General features: G+C 41.8%; 1 protein-coding gene across 2 annotated transcripts in view; it reads left to right on the top strand.

Moving 5' to 3' along the window:
- The first annotated feature begins 1778 nt into the window (after window positions 1–1778).
- Window positions 1779–17904, top strand: part of LOC115089621 (phospholipase B1, membrane-associated-like) — a 421390-nt gene continuing 405264 nt past the window's right edge. The window contains exon 1 of one of the 2 annotated variants that reach the window (XM_029597711.1): window positions 1779–1858. The gene's annotated coding sequence lies outside the window, so the exon portion shown is untranslated. The remainder of the gene's footprint in view (window positions 1859–17904) is intronic. The other variant, XM_029597710.1, reaches the window with a different exon arrangement.

Raw genomic sequence — 17904 nt, 5'->3', positions numbered from 1 at the left:
TTGTTGCCAGAGGATGTGGTTAGTGCAGTTAGTATAGCTGTGTTTAAAAAAGGATTGGATAAGTTCTTGGAGGAGAAGTCCATTACCTGCTATTAAGTTCACTTAGAGAATAGCCACTGCCATTAGCAATGGTAACATGGAATAGACTTAGTTTTTGGGTACTTGCCAGGTTCTTATGGCCTGGATTGGCCACTGTTGGAAACAGGATGCTGGGCTTGATGGACCCTTGGTCTGACGCAGTATGGCATTTTCTTATGTTCTTATGTTCTTAGGTTTCTAAGAAGATTGCTATACTCCTACAGAGAAACTTCAAATGAGCTCTCCAGCATGAATCTGCTGAATTGGAACTAATTAAAAAACTGAACACCATCACTCTAGATCATTTTGTCTTTTTACACTTACCTCAGTTCTCAGTAGGCTATACATTATGGTATAGCTATTAACACTCTCTCCACACCATGTCCTACCTAATTTAATGCCTTCTCTTTGTTCTGTATTTATTTTATCCAACTCCTGTACATTACATCATGCATCTGATGAAGTGGACTCTGTCCTTGAAAGTTCATCCTTCAATAAATTGATTAGCCTTTAAGGTGCCACCCAACTCCTGTCATTTTTGTATATTTACTGTGAGCCACAACTCCTCAGGGAGAAAGTTCCAGAACAAGGGGCTTACAATGGAGAAAGCTCACTCATGTGTTTCAGTTAAGTGAGCTAATTTTGGAGTAGGTAATTCTAACAGACCATGATTTGCAAATCTTAAGAATTTTGCTTGTCTATAAATGGATAATGTTGTATTTATCCAAGGGGAGTTAGAATGACAGAGCAGCTTATGAATTAGATAAAGCCACCTTAAAATGTACTCGCCATTTAATTTGGTGTGGGTTTCTGTGTGTGTGGCTAACATGAGGAATTCTGCTAATGTGTAGTTTCTGTGCACTCCAGTTGTTTTCTGTTTTCCCAATAGAAGGTGTATTGCTGTTAATAAATTATTGGTTTTTAGCCCACCATTGCAAATAAATAATGCTCAATGTGGCTATACATTTTTAGAATTCAGGTACAATAAGTCCTTTGCCACAAAAAGCTTGCAGTCTACATGGGACCTATGGCAACAGGAGATAAAGCAACTTGCTGAAGGTCACAGGAGTGTCAATGGTGGAAGTAGTTTCCCTGGTTTTCACCTCATTGCTCTAAACCCAGGGGTAGGCAGCTCCAGTCTTTGAGTGCCACAAACAGGTCTGGTTTTTAGGTTGTAGTGTATGTAAATCTATCTCATGCATATTCATCATGGATATCCTGAAAACCAGACCTGTTTGTAGCACTCAAGGATGGAAGTTGCTGCCCCTGCTCTTTCCTGTTGGGAAGAATTATAATGCTATTCTAGAGTCTGGTATAATATTTACGTTGCTGCCTTTTCGTAGGTAAGGTTGTTGCTGTTTGAATTCTGGGAGTTAGTGCTGTTTTGTTATGGCAAGTTTACTATAAAGCAGGGATGGTCAACTCCAGTCCTCAAGAGCCACAAACCAGTCTGGTTTTCAGGATATCCACAATGAATATGCATGAGATGCACTGCATCCATTGTGCAAATCTATCTCATACATATTCCTGGTGGATATCCTGAAAACCAGATCTATTTGTGGTTTTTGAGGGCCAGAGTTGGCCATCCCTGATATAAAGGCTCTGAGTGACTTTTCTGCAGTGTGTTACATCACAATGTGCCTGGAAATATAGTGAGTTGGTCTCGCTGTTACTAAGGTGACAAAAGAAATATGAAAATGATTTGTATGGTGACGGGTAAGGAGAAACATCCCAGTTCAGGACAGCCAGCCATTTTCAGAAACATCCTTCAACCAATGAGGTATAGATTTCTTTTAATTTAGATATTTTATATATCTTGTAATATTTTTTCTTTGCAGTTTACCCCAAAAATCACAAATAACACATTAGTCACTGACATGATTTCTGAAACATATATATATTTTTTTTTTTCCAAAATATAGAATGGGGCAATTTTCAAAACTGTATGTTTTGGTGCCAAGACACAGGTACCGGTTCTCAAAGAGAAATGATTACTTTACCTTCCCATTGAACCGTGCAAACTTTTAGGTGCTCTTAGAGTGGGCAAATATTCAAAAGGACTTTTTACTTGGGTAAATCAGAAATGGATTTTGAAAATTGTTCTCCTTGAGGTCTAAATTCAGACACAGTGCAGATAACAAAGCTATCTTATCTGGCTAACTTTGGAGGCATATTCAACAGTGCAGTCACACTATTGAATTGGTTGATTTTCTTAGCTGCCTAACTGTAGCCAGCTAACTTTAGGACAGCTCTTTAACTTAACCAGACTTAGCCGGCTAAGTCATCCTGCTAACTCTGAATATTGGAGTTAGACAGTTAACTTAGCTAACTAACTCACCTCTTCCCAGTTAGGTCCCTGGACTGCCCCTAACTTATCCGGGCAAATTCTAGCTTCCTAATTTATTAGCTGGCTATAATTTAGCTGGATAAAGGCTGAATATAGCCGGCCTTGCCATTTAAATGGATAACTATTACATTATCTGTCTAAATGGCTTTTGAATATGGACCTCATGGCCATTCTTTTGTTTTTTACAGGATTGTTCTGGGAGGACTGTTGGGGAGGTCATCATGATTGTTGAGTATTATTATGAAAATCTCAGTTTTGGCCTATGGACCTGAAAGTTAATGGGAGGGGCTGAATGTTCAACCTAGGGTGTCTAATACCTTGCTCCAGCCCTGGTTGTTATAAGACTAAAACTAAACATCACAAAGGTTGGAGTATAATTTGAAGGCCATAGATATCGCTGTGAGGTGGCAAGGGGTGGCTTGACACCCCTTTGTAACTCTAATGGATTGGATCAGGTCCAGGGTAACCCATATCCCTGCCTGATGTGATCCAATGAAATACAGTACTTAAGGTTACCAGCCAGCTGACAGACCAGACCAATAAATACTAATGTAAGGAATACTTAATTTTCCTCTACTAAATTCCCTCTACTTACTACTAGGGGACACTATCACCTTTTGGAGTCAGAGCATGATCAGTTATGGCTGAAATTAGATTTCTTTTAGGAGTGGACCGAGTTTGTTGGTGGTGGCTCCCAGTAGACTCCAGAACCTGTGCAAGAGGGGAGAACAAGAAAAAAAAGCTTTACTAGATTCTTCACTGACCTGGTGGGTGCTGTCTTGGAAAGAGTAGAGGAGAAGAACAGTGAGAGGTTTTTTTTCCTTTTGAGAGAATGGTTTTGTTTTTGACCTGCTTCTAGCTCGGGGAGAGCTGTTTACCCCTCTGCCTGAAGGGAGTTGGGTTGGACTTCTATGCTCTGCGATCAGTTTAAGCAAGGTCTGAAGTTGCCCTGGCACTACTTTGCCCTGCAACTAGTGGAAAGTGGGGTCTCCAAAAAAGAAGAACTGGTTCTTGGAGAAAGTTATTTGGGGTTTTTGAGTATGAGGGAGATATTGTTCCACCACCATCATCTAGCCAAGTTGGAGAAGGCTTTTTCTCCTTTCCTATCCTTGGGAAGGGTCTTTGGACAATGACTCAGAGGTTGACTCTTGATAAAGAAACTGGACAAAGAGCTGGACTAAAGTTAGCACTACTGAATATAGCTGGCTATCTTAAAGATAGCCAGATAATTTTATCTGGCTAACTTTAGTCCAGCTCTATCCACAACCAGAGATAGCCAGATAGGTTATCCAGCTAACTCTAAACATCGAAGTTAGCTGAATAACTTAGCCTGCTAATGTAACTCCTCCCAGAAACATTCCCAGTTTGCCCCTATACTATCTGATTAAAGTCTTGCTGGATAAGTGCTCAAAATATTCAAAAGTCAATATTTAGCTACTAGATAACTTGTGAGTTATTTAACTAAATGCTTCTGAATATGAACATGAGTATTTCACCTGTCAGCTGCAGACCGCTACGACCTTGCTGCTCACCTCTCTTTCCCTGCTACATCAATTCTCAAGGCCATGGCGGCCTCAGCCTGTAAATGCTGCCTTCCATGGCGTCCCCAGGACTACGAGGAAGGCAGCATTTACAGGCTGAGACCGCCATGGCCTTCAGTATCACCAGCCCCTCTCTTATCCACGTCATGGCAGGAATCTCGGGGGTGTCCCCCTCCACATGACGTCACCCGCCAGAAGTATTTAACCCAGCCAGCCTATGCTTCCTACGAGTTAGCAAGGACTTCTTCTGCTTATTCCACTCCTTTTCGGAGACGCTTCGCTTCTAAACGTGAACTACTTCCTGAACTAGAATGCCTTAGGTACCCACTCCTCGGGGGCCTTGTTATGTTCTGGCTATCTGCTCCTCGGAGGGCCTTCCTGCCTGGAGATTCCTGTCATCCTTATCAGGACACCGCTAGTTCAGCCTTGTGAGTTCTATTATTACTTCAACCATCTAGCTGACGGAACCGCCGGTGTACCCCATGCCTCGGGCCACTACCGTGCTCATCCCAGCTACCCTTCTACACTCTGGAGTAAGAACCATCATCTACTTCACACTGCTGACCCTCTGCACCTCTCTAAAATACTATGCTGATCCTCGGCATATCCATGCTGATCCTCAGCATATCCCATGCTGCGGGCCACTATCAGACCCATCCTCAGAGGTACCATCGCGAGAGGAGTTCCCTGGCATACCCCGCTCTGCGGGCCACTACCAGGGATATCTACATTGAGCTGTCTTACTACTCTGGACTGTCTTCTCTCTATGCTGTGGGTTTCTCCCACGATTCCAGTACAATAAAGTCTCTCTCATCTGTGTTCATCTCTGCTGAGGCCACACCCATCATAGTGAGTCCCCACAGGGCTCCTCCCTGTGGGTGGAGTCAGCTCTCACTATGATCCAGGGTCCACAACCACACCAGATATAACAATGAGAACATAAGATTTGCCATACGGGGTCAGACCAAAGGTCCTTCAAGCCCAGGAACCTATTTCCAATCCAGGTCACAAAAGTTAAATAGATTCCTTGCTGCTTATTCCAGGGATAAGAAATGGGTAATAAAGATTAATGGACTTTTCCTCCAGGAACTTGTCCAAAACTTTTTAAAATCCAGCTGCACTAATAGCTTTCACCATATCCTCTGGCAACTAATTTAAGAGCTTCTTTATGCATTTTTTATTTATTTATTTATTTATTTATTGTTTTTTCAAATAATAACTTGTACAATAAACATTTCAAATATGACATTTGAAGTACAATTTCCTCATTTCAACATACTAAAATAAACAAACAAAAATTACTTTCAAGATAAACAAGTAATCTTATGTTGAAATACCATCATTATAAATTGAATTTTTCATCAGGAGTATAAATACTACATCTGAGAATCATTAGGGAGGATAAATGGAGATAATTAACCTAAAAGTAGTTTACTAAGGATATGGTACACTACCACAGTTATAATTATTATTTGCCTGACACCTAGGTTGCTACTGGGGAGGAGGTGATTGGTTCTCTAGCCACAATGAATTGGGTCAGTTGTTCCACCAAGGTGAAACTAAAGGACTCATTCCCTCTTTTAATTATACATCTACATGGATATTTCAAAAGAAAAGAAAAACCCAAAGATATAACTGGGTTTTAATATCAAAAATTCTCTTCGTCTACTACGATAGTTGGTGCAAGATCCGGAAAATTTACATCTTGTCCCCATATATGAAGTTGGAAACTTTTGAAAGTAACTCTTCATTAATTTGGTAATATCCCCTGTAGTTACAAATGATACTATTAGAGTATTTCTATCGAGAACCTGTAAGGTTGAGTCTTCCAAAAAACCAGTGAGGTTTTCTGGAATAGTTACAGTCTGATCCGAAGATCTCTTCTTTACAAAGAAACATGAGTTCACAGAAGGAATATCATTTTCAGAAAATCCAAGTATCTCAGACAAAAATCTCTTTAAGGAAATAAATACAGTTTCACCTACAATTTTGGGGAAATTAACAATCCTTACATTTAGATGTCTAGCGTATTTTCAAGATATTCTAAACGTTTGGAACAGATTAGATGATCTCTAATCCAGCTTATTATTCACAGATTTACCACTTCTATATTCTTTCTATTTCATCAACTCTGGTAGTGAGTCCAATTACTTGATTTTGCATAGTGGATACCTGTTGTTGTAGATTGGAAGAAACATTGTCAATTTTCCCTTCCAACCTGTTCACCGTGGCATTCAAGCCACTCACCAAGTCCCAAATAGCTCCCAATGTAACCGTCTCGGGCCTGGTTATTGATGGCTGTACCTCCACGGATTTATCGGGTTGAGGAGATCGTTGTTGTGGACCTTCAATCGAAGTTGAGGCTCCCCTATTCCAGGAGGAACCTCCTCAACTCCTTTCACTCCCGATATCAAGGCAGGGCTTGCTCCCTCAGATGCAGTCTTTTGTTCCACCTCATCGGTGGGCAAAGATGCAGCTCCTCCGCCTGTGCCCCGTTGGAAGGGAGACGGACGGTAGACAGGACTGAGGGAAGCCTCTTCCTGGTAGGCCGCTTGTTCTCCTTCCAAGAGGCCTCCAAAGGTTTCATCGGCATCCTCCTTTTTAAACTGTGTCATAAAGCGGTCTATCTCTAGTTGTAAAAGGGGAGGCAGGGGTTCTGGGGGAAACACCCTTACCTTCCCCTTCCTTTTAGCTGGCATAATAACACTTAAGAACAACAAATCTCAAACCATTGATAAACACGCTTTAATGGTACCTGTTTTCCTATGTTCTCAGTTATGGAGTCCAGAGCAGGGGACCTCTTCCCTCTAGTCCGTCTTAATCCGGACTAAGCCGGACAAAGCCGTGCGCACCCCTTGGTGGCATGCCGGCGGCGGTGGTGCGCCGCTGCCGCGTCGATTTTGTTGCTCGCGGCTCCTCCCACTCACGTCCGGCTGGGGCGGGGAGATGGTCCGGTCCCGGAAGAGGGGCCCAGCAGTCTGGTCTCCGGCTCTCCTTGCACGCCGCCGCGGCGATTTTGTTGCTCGCGGCTCCTCCCACTCACGTCCGGCTGGGGCGGGGAGATGGTCCGGTCCCGGAAGAGGGGCCCAGCAGTCTGGTCTCCGGCTCTCCTTGCACGCCACCACGGCAATTTTGTTGCTCGCGGCTCCTCCCACTCACGTCCGGCTGGGGCGGGGAGATGGTCCGGTCCTGGAAGAGGGGCCCAGCAGTCTGGTCTCCGGCTCTCCTTGCATGCCGCTGCGGCGATTTTGTTGCTCGCGGCTCCTCCCACTCACGTCCGGCTGGGGCGGGGAGATGGTCCGGTCCCGGAAGAGGGGCCCAGCAGTCTGGTCTCCGGCTCCTTCTTTATGCATTTAAATGTACAATTTAGCAATTTCATAGTATGTTCCCTAGTCTTTGTACATTTTGAAAGAGTAAACAACCGATTTGTGTTCATCCATTCCAATCCACTCATTTTTTTTGTAGGCCTCTATCATATTCCCTTAGCCATCTCTTCTCCGAGATGAAAAACCCTTAATTCTTTAGCCTTTCCTGGTAGAGGAATTGTTTCATCCTTTTATCATTTTGGTCACCCTTCTCTGTACCTTTTCTAATTCCGCTATATCTTTCATGAGATATGGTGACAAGAACTGCACACAATACTCGATATTCAATCACCTCATGGACTGAAACGGAAGCATTATGATATTTATTTTTTTATTCTCCATTCCTTTCCTAATTCCTAGCATTCTATATGCTTTCTTGCCTGCCACTGCACATTGAACAGAGGATTTCAATATATTATTCATGATGATGCTTAGATCCTTTTCCTGAGTGGAGACTTGCATTATGTAGCTATAATTTAGGTTGCTCTTCCCTAATGGATCACTTTGCACTTGTCCACATTAAATTTTTTTTTTTAATAATTTATTCTTTATTGAATTTTAAATGTCATTACAAAATAAAATCACATTTACTATGCATAAATCAGGAAAATATTATAGCAGTACTAATTTTCAAAAGAAAATATCCTATAATTTCTCAATAAATTAATAAAACTACTGCTATATCTAACCATATAATGTGGGGACCCTCATCCCATAAAGCATTTACTGGGGTACTTTAAATTGAAAGTCGCCCCAAGTTCTAATGCTCTATTTTTCAGGGCCAAAAACTGCCTTCTCCTAACCTGTGTTGGCTTGGAGACGTCAGAGAATATAAAAACCTTCTGCCCACAAAACAACATATCTTTGTTTTTGAAAAATCTTTTTATAATAAACTCTTTCTAATACAAATGACACAAACGTAGTTGCTCTCTTATTTATCATATCAACAGACTCCTCCAAAAAGGTAGATATTCCTGGTGTACTTTCTCCTTCCTTTCCAGGTATATCACCTATTTCAGGGGGAAAATAATATATTTTTGAAATAGCAGGTATCTCATCACAGGCTAAGATTTCTCTCACATATTTAGAAAACATCTCATATGGCGACAACAATCTAATAATCGGAAAATTTACAATACGCAAGTTTTTTATACGCATGAGATTTTCTAAATTTTCCACATTAGAATGTAAGATAATATTATCAGTTGTATGCAAAACTTCCATTTTTTTACACTCTCAACTTCCATGGATACATTCTGAACTGATGTTTCTATATCATTTAACCTTTTTCCCTGCTCCTGTATAAGTATCTTATTCCGATTAACTACAGCTTCAAGAGAAAGGTTCATTTGTGAAACATTAGAGTCCAATTTAATCATCATCCTCCAGAGATCCTCCAATGTCTCATTGGTTGCGTCCATGGCATCTAGCCTTGCGCTATCAATGTTGGTTATTAATATTCCCTCATCTGTTCCTTGCTGTATTAGCTCCGAACAGGGGGTCCCAGCAATGTTCGTTGATTGAGAAAGAAATTCTACATCATTTACTCCTCTCCAAAAAATCCCTCTCCAAAAAAACATCATTTACTCCCTCTCCAAAAAATCCCTCTCCAAAATAATCCCTCTCCAAAAAAACTCATCTTTTAAATGACTATCTCACAGAAGAACAACCTGATTTATTTGCCATTACTGAAACTTGGTTAAAAACAGAAGACACAGTCCTCCTCAACCAACTTCCAATACAATCTTACGACATTTTTTCTATCCCGAGATTGAAAAAAAGAGGTAGCGGTCTTCTACTTGCTTCCAAAAAGAAATTTAGATTATCACTTCAAGTATCCAGCTTTTCTCAATCTTTAGAATTTGCAGTATTCAAATCCTCCCAATTGCAAATTGGCCTCATCTACTCCCCTCCTGGATGTTTAGATTCAGATCCGTCACCCTTAATAGAATGCATAGCCAAACACATCGACTCCGACTCACCAGCTGTCTTGATGGGAGATTTCAATCTCCATGTAGATACTATTCCACGCTCATCCAATTGTGAAGCCTTCCTCAGTTCCCTCAACTCCATGGGTTTCAAACAACTCATAAACGAACCCACTCATAGAGCTGGTCATACCCTGGACCTAATTTTTATAAATCAAAATCTCACCCTCAATTCCAACATTACTTGCCAGCTAATACCTTGGTCCGACCATAAGTTAATCAACCTATCTTTACTAAATAACCAAACAATTACTACGGCCCCCCCAAAAATCCACACTCCGATTCAGAAAACTCTGCAACCCAGACTCCCTCATCGCCCAACTAACTCAAGAGCTAAACCTTTTGGACCTCACGGACGCCAACTCTGCTCTAGCCTCATGGTCTGAAATCACAAACAAAGTTGCAGACCTTACTTGCCCGCTAATCACCAAAACTATTCAATCCAACAAGGATTAAAAAAAACCTTGGTATACTCCAAAGCTCAAATCTATAAAGCGTGAACTTAGGTATAGAGAAAAGACTTGGCGCAAGAATCCTTCAACCTCAAACCTCATGGCCTTTAAATCCTTAATGCACCAATACAGGATCTTCATTCTCCAGACAAAAAAAGACTTCTACTCTCAGAAAATTCATAACTTTATATTTGATCCAAAAGCCCTCTTCGCTTTAGTGACATCACTCACCAAACAACCCACCTTCGCTTTCCCGGACGATAACGCAGCAAGTAAAGCATCTGAGCTTGCCACCTACTTTAAGAACAAAATTCCTAACCTCCTGGACCCTCTCAAGAAAATGAAAGTCACCACCTCACCTCATCTACTCCCCTCCCCTCCACAAATCACAGCAAGCCTTGAGTTCCTTGAACCTGTCTCCACTTTGGAAATTGAAAACGTTCTAAAAAGACTTAAACCTTCATCACACCCACTAGACGCCATTCCAGCTAACCTCCTTATCTCAATTGCCAAAGACATCTCTTACCCTATATCACAGATCATCAACGCCTCTTTATTACAAGGCCTTGTCCCCACTCCACTCAAACTCGCCATCTTAAAACCATTACTAAAAAAACCAAACCTTTCCCCAGATAATCCAGCCAACTTCCGCCCTATAGCCAATCTCCCGATTATCTCCAAAATCATGGAAAAATTAGTTAACAAACAACTCGCCGAATACTTGGAAAACAACAACATCCTCTCATCATCTCAATTTGGTTTCCGAAAATCTAGAAGCACCGAATCCCTCCTTTCATCACTTTCAGATAATATTCTCTTGAACCTAGAAAAAAAACAATCCTCCCTCCTGTGATCGCAGGTCCCACTCAATGGAACACACTACCGCCTGACATATGCCTCGAACCTTGCATGAACAACTTCAAAAAGAAGTTGAAAACATGGTTGTTCAACCGAGCCTACCCAGAATAAAAGTCATCAACCCATGCCAAAGTAGACTACAATATGTCTACTGCCTTTTCTCATATTGAGGAACTACGACTTGTTATATCCCACCTGAGTAACCTTGTTTTGTTCTTGTTTGCACTATCTTTTCTTAGCTTCCTGTCGTTACCCCCCACCCCAGTTTGACTTCCCTGTACAATGTAATTTTCCAATCTTAACCTGTTTATTGTAAACCGACATGATGTCCACAATGAATGCCGGTATATAAAAATGTTTAAATAAATAAATAAATAAAATTCTACTCGACTTATCAGCAGCTTTCGACACAGTGAACCATGATATCCTCTTAGATCGTCTAACAGAAATTGGCATAAAAAACACCGCACTCAATTGGTTCTTATCTTTCCTCCAAAATAGATTCTACAAAGTCAAGATTAACAGCGAAGAATCACCACCTTTCAGATTTACTATGGGAGTCCCGCAAGGTTCTTCTTTATCCCCAACATTATTCAACATTTATCTTCTCCCTCTATGTCAGCTCCTCTCCAAATTTAATCTTATTCACTATGTTTATGCAGATGATGTCCAAATCCTTATCCCGATTAAAGATTCATTGCAAAACACCTTACAATTCTGGAATTCCTGTCTTCTATCTATCAATAACCTCCTAACAAATCTTAATTTGATTCTCAATTCCAACAAGTCGGAGTTCCTGCTCAATACTCCAAATGGTTACCACACAGTACCCTACTCACACACTTTATCTCCTCCAGCCTTTTCCACCCAGGTCAGAAACCTTGGGGTCACCATGGATAATCAGCTGAACTACAAAAGCTTCATAAATAACACCATAAAAGAATGCTTCTACAAACTTCAAGTATTAAAGAGGTTAAGACCACTCTTATACTTCCAAGACTTTAGATATGTACTACAAGCAATCATTTTCTCGAAGATAGACTATTGTAATTCTTTGCTGCTTGGTTTACCCGCAAACACTCTCAAACCTCTGCAAATGTTACAAAATGCCACTGCGAGGATCCTAACCAAATCTAATAAAAGGGACCACATTACTCCCATCTTAAAGAACCTTCATTGGCTCCCTATCAAACACAGAATCCTCTATAAATCCCTTTCAATAATCCACAAAACCATCTATAACTCCACTCCAATGGACCTCACCATCCCTTTACAGCTTCACTCCACCTCCCGTCCGACGAGACTAGCTAAGAAAGGCACGCTAAGAGCCCATCCTCTCAAGACATCACTTAGCAGAAGAGCCCTTTCCACAGCTGGCCCTAAACTTTGGAACTCTCTCCCACCAGAACTTAGAATTGAACAATCGACTCCCACCTTTAAAAAAAGACTTAAGACCTGGTTGTTCAACCAAGCTTTCTCTTAATCTTAATCTCAACATCTAAGTTTTGATTTCCATTACAGTCCACTACTTTGTATATATTTACTCTTCTTGCCCTTTGTAAGTTATTATTAGTTGCTTATCCAAGTTCTATTTACCTTGTTCATTGTAAGACATGATTCTATATACTGTCAATTTATTGTTATACTGTAAACCGAAGTGATTAGTAACTTTGTTACCAGAACTTCGGTATATAAAACTGTTAAATAAATAAATAAATAAATTTACTATTGCGTTTCCTATGATGTTTACTCCTGATGTTCCTGGTGGGGGCTGAAGAGGCATTGGGCCAGTGCTGGGACTCAGAGAGACTTCCAAGGAGTCCCTGCCGCAGTCTCTTTGTGGCGATATCCTGTAGATATGAGCATCCATTGGCCCTGATCCTTGTGGTGCTGGAGAGGAGGTGACAATCTTAGCTTTTCTTTTACACCCCATAAAGCTCAAATAAACTTTCTGGCAATCCAAGGTGATCAAAGTCGATCTACATTGCGTGCACGCCCTTTCGGTGTGCGCAGCTTAGGCGACGCGCCGGCGGCTGCACCACAGTCCCACGGTCTTTCGAACTCGTGGTCACTGGCAGAAGACATCAGTCGTGGGAGTTCCACATCTGTGGTTGATCTTACACTCTCTCCACTTCTCTGTGCCAGGCAATCTGTATCAGTTCTTTCTCCTTCTCTCCTCACAAGTCAGGCCCCGTTCTCACCACAGTCCTGTGGTCTTTTGAACTCGTGGTCACTGGCAGATGATGTCAGTCGCGGGAGTTCCACATCTGTGGTTGATCTTACACTCTCTCCGCTTCCCTGTGCCAGGCAATCTGTGTCAGCTCTTTCTCCTTTCTCCTCACAAGTTGGGCCCCCTTGTCCACATTAAATTTAAAATGACATTTACCTGCCCAGTCTTCCAGTCTTGCAAGGTCCTCTTGTAATTTCTTAATCCTCTTGTGATTTAACAACTTCAAATAATTTTGTGTTATCTGTAAATCTGAAAACCTCACTCGTTTCTATTTCCAGGTTGTTTATAAATATGTTAAAAAGCTGTAGACCCAGAACAGATCCCTGAGGCATTCTACTATTCACCTTTCTTCATTGAAATTTACCATTTAGCCCTATTCTCTATTTTCTATCTTTTAACCAGTTCCCAATCCACAATAGGACTGCAATTGACTTTTTAATTTCCTCAGAAGACTCTCATGAGGAACCCCAAGTGTATTTTTTACGGGGTTTTATGTTACTTTACAAAGTATCATGCAGCAGAAGGTGCTTGTGTTGCTATTACTGAAGTGACACCAGAATTTGAACACATTTTTTGTATGATGAGTTGTAAGATCCATTCTAGGGGAAATTATTGTGGCTGCGGAGTGTATTATAGAACTAGAGGTGCAGGATTTATATTCAGAATCTGTCACTTCCTGCATAGACTCATGATTTCACTCTTATATCTATAATGAAGAATTGGTTGAATGAGGTTATCAAATAATTTTCATTTAGTTTTACTGGGAAGGTGAAACTGGCTGGGTTTTTAAAAACTGTATAGAAGGTCCTTGAACCTTTTTCTTATTGTGTCTTTACTTGCCAGTTTAAAGGCAGGGGAGCATGCTGTGGGGATGGACTTGATGTGTGGAAATGCCACTTTGGCTTGCTCCCCTTCCAAAATAATTCTGTCTAGAGACATCACTGATGAAGTTGGAATGTAATTACAGCCTCTGTGGATTGTTTTAGCATTGCTGGGGAAACCTCACCCCTGCTTGGACTGCTGACTCCTGTTAAACATTAGTATGCTGGAAATTCAGAAGAGAGAGACATACAAACAACTGACCTTTTTGGAAACAAGGAATGCTTTTCGGGGAGGTGGGTGCTAACCTGTTTTATCACCTGGAAAGGGATTCTGCTTACACACGCATTTAGCACAAGAAACAGCGGCCAAATAGTGATTTGCAGGCTTCAAGATAAATTCTTTAGGAGCAGAACCAGGTAAGGATCCCATGAAACTTACTCTACCTCTATCTACAGACTGTAGATGTTATGGAGTCTCAGTTTAGTGGACCCTTAGGCCGACCTGCAGGAGAGTGGGAAAGGTGGTCAATGTCTCTAGTATGTGGCAGGCTGGGAGGCAGATGTTCAGGCAGGACGTAGAGGTGCTCTTCACCCTGGAAGCTGGTACTCTACCGGGAGGAGCCCATAGGAGCCCAACCGCAGGGACTTAGGCGGCTTCATCCTTGAAAGCCGAACCCCCCCGGGAGGAGCCCGTAGGGGCCTGGCCGCTGGGACTTTAGGCGGGTTGTTGATCAGGACTGAGAACTGGAACCAGACTAGGACAATAGATAAGTACTGTAGCAGGGCTTGGGTTCTGGAACCAGGCAGGAACTGTAGCAGGGCTCGGGTACTGGAACCAGGCAGGAACTGTAGCAAGACTCGGGTACTGGAACCAAGCAGGTACTGTAGCAGGCAAGCAGGAACGGAGCGGGTAGCAAGGCGACTCACTCCGGGGCACGACGTAACAGGGAAGCAGGAGGTAAGCCCGTTGCAAGGCAAAGACTGAGTGTCCACGGCCGGCTTATCAAGGCCGCGACGTCTGATGTCAGGAACTGGGCGGAGTCACCACTGGCGGGAAAAGGCCTAGAAAAGCATCCAAGTGGCGTGCACGCGTGCCTAGAAGCAGGGCAGCCATGGGAAGCTTCCCGGCAGCGCAGCCCCCTCGGGGACGCCACCGAACAGGGCGCAAACCAGGCCTCCAGAAGCGGGAGTAGGTCCAGAAGCATAGAGGTAAGGGTCTGGTTGCGATGCTCGCGGTCAGAACCGCAACAGTAGAGAACCCCCATTATCTTGCTAATCTGTAGAAAATGTGCTGTGCATTGTGGAGCAAGGCTATGAGAAAATCTAGAGAGGATAATTTATATTTGACTAGATAAGTAATTGTGAATCACATAATCAAGAGAATGCTATATCCAAGCTGCTCAAACAAAGTGTGATGTATTAACAGGTTTCCAGATTGAGCTTGCATACTGTTGCGAACATCATCTCCTAAAAGTACAAAAGGGAGGGAAGGTTCTTGTGTATGTTTATGTGAATTGAACTAATGCTCAGCTCAGGTGGAATTGTTTTTTAAGATTTAAATCTAGAGTTTTGGCAATCGGTTCTTTTTTCCTGAAATTTCCCTGCAAGTATCTAATCTCATATCTAGATTTATGCTTATGGATCCAGCACATCTGGAGGTATTTTTGACTGAAAAAGAGACTAGTGAGGGCTGAATGAGTGGGGTGAGTGGGAATCATGATTATTCAGTTTAAATAAGCTTTGTTATTGTTATAGTTCTGGGACATTCCCATTAATGTGGACTTGGTCTTGTGTTATTGTAATAGTGGCCTGAATTGCTGGTGTATTACATCATAGAACACACCACAAAGATTTGTAAAAGCAAAATTCATTTTCTAAATATAGTAAAAACTGTATAAAAATCAGCAAAGAGAAATAATATCATACAGCATCACAGCTGGATGGGAAAGTCCATTAACAATTATTAAGGGAGAGTTGCAGAAATCCACTACTTATTCTTGGGATAAGCAACTTGGAATCTACCTATCCTTTGGGATCCTGCCAAGTACTTTTTACCAGGCTTGGCCACTGTTGGAAACAGGATACTGGGTTTAATGGACTTTTGGTCTGACCCAGTATGGCAAGCCTTATGTTCTTATGTAAATCAGTAAAAAGCAAATAGTGTCACAATAATAAAAGTTAAAGATTTATACAAAAAAGATAAGAAGAAACCTCCCCTGTGTGAGTCCATGTGACTGTGAAAAAAATTAAGGGACAACAGGCCTGGGATCTCAGTTGGGATGGCAATGGCTCTCTCCTTCTCCAAAAGTCTAAAAGACAATGCAATTGACATTTCCTTATATTCTCATTTTATGGCTCTAATTAAGGTTTAATTAGAACTTATAGCTTTGACAAGAATTATGGTTTGACTGTGGCTCATTAGAGATCCTAGTATTGCCTGACTCTAAGCACTGGCCTTCACTAACCTTATCAGTTTAGAAAAACAGGCATTCGGGGGGGGGGGGAGGGGGGCTCTCTTGAGCAGCGACCAAGAAGGCTGCCTGACTCTGAAGCTCCGTTCGCTCCCGCTGATCTTCAATGAAAAGAAACTGTGATTTATGATTCTTCCTAGCTCGTGAGATTCTCTATATGTCTATAGGTATGGCAACCTCCAAATCGGGCAAAATTGAAGCTGCTTTCGCAGTGGCATCGGGCTCAAAGCGGGCAAAACAAGATCCCCCGATGCCAGACAAGGCCTCTACCGATCTGGTATTGACTGTGTTAAAGCTACTTAAAGATATGATACAAACTAATATCAACACCATGGTGGCAATTAGGGGTGATCTTCAATCACTGAACTCCCAAATTGCTTGTTTACAAACCCAATTAGACGATGTGGAAACTCAGACGGCATCTCTCCTGTTAACAACTGCGTCATTCCCCCGTTTAAACCGAGATGTAGAGAAACTGCAACAGGACATTGAGGAGCTTTCTAATCATAATTGTAGAAACAATATTCAACAGTCACTCAGCAGTGCATGGTTCAGAGAAATGTATTCTTGAAGGATACTAATGAAACAGGAGAGTTAGGGCATCCCAACAGAGAGGTTCCAATAAAAGTAAATGTAGTCCATGTGCCTATATGTAAAAAATCACTGAAGCTAATGATTTCCGAATTATCCCTAACAACTGAAAAGCAGGTTGTTAATACAAACAAAAAACACACTTTGAAATGTTTGTATGCCAATGCCAGAAGTCTAAGAAGTAAGATAGGAGAGTTAGAGTGTATAGCAGCAAAAGATGAGATTGAAATAATTGGCATCACAGAGACTTGGTGGAAGGAGGATAACCAATAGGATAGTTCTATATCAGGGTACAAATTATATCGCAATGATAGGGAGGATCAACTTGGTGGGGGTGTGGCACTTTATGTCTGGGAGGGTATAGAGTCCAACAGGATAAAGATCATACAAGAGATTAAATGTGCAGTAGAATCTATATGGGTAGAAATCCCATGTGTGTTGGGTAAGAGTATAGTGATAGGAGTATACTACCATCCACCTGGAGAAAATAGTCATATTTAGATTCTTCAATCTCTCCTCATAAGTCATTCGATGAAGATCCCACGCTACTGATGCAATTAATAGCAGTGGCTTTTCCCTAAGTAAACTTGATTAATAGCCGTTAATGGACTTCTCCTCCAAGAACTTATCCAAACCTTTTTTGAACCCAGCTACACTTACTGCACTAACCACATCCTTTGGCAACAAATTCCAGAGCTTTATTGTGCATTGAGTGAAAAAGAATTTTCTCCGATTAGTCATAAATTTGCTACCTGCTAACTTCATGGAATGCCCCCTAGTCCTTCTATTATTCGAAAGTGTAAATAACCGCGTCACATCTACTCGTTCAAGACCTCTCATGATCTTAAAGACCTCTATCATATCCCCCCTCAGCCGTCTCTTCTCCAAGCCGAACAGCCCTACCCCTCTTCAGCCTTTCCTCATAGGGGAGGCATTTGAAATAAGAAGAGCTCACATGATCCATTCACGACTGCCTCGGAGCTCCAAGTATCCCTGACCGATTATTTTTGAAGTCCTTCGGTATTCACAAGTTTTAGAAATATTTGCAGCGGCCAGGACTAAAGGTCCCATCCATTTTCAGGGCACTAATATTCTTTTTGTTCCCGACCTTGCAAAGAATACAGCTAACAAACGGAAGGCCTTTTTAGGCACTCAGGCCTAG

The sequence above is a fragment of the Rhinatrema bivittatum genome, chromosome 4, assembly GCF_901001135.1.
Source record: "Rhinatrema bivittatum chromosome 4, aRhiBiv1.1, whole genome shotgun sequence".
Classification (NCBI taxonomy): Eukaryota; Metazoa; Chordata; class Amphibia; order Gymnophiona; family Rhinatrematidae; genus Rhinatrema; species Rhinatrema bivittatum.
Note: the sequence above shows the minus strand (reverse complement) of the source record. Positions and strands in the feature narration are given on the sequence as shown.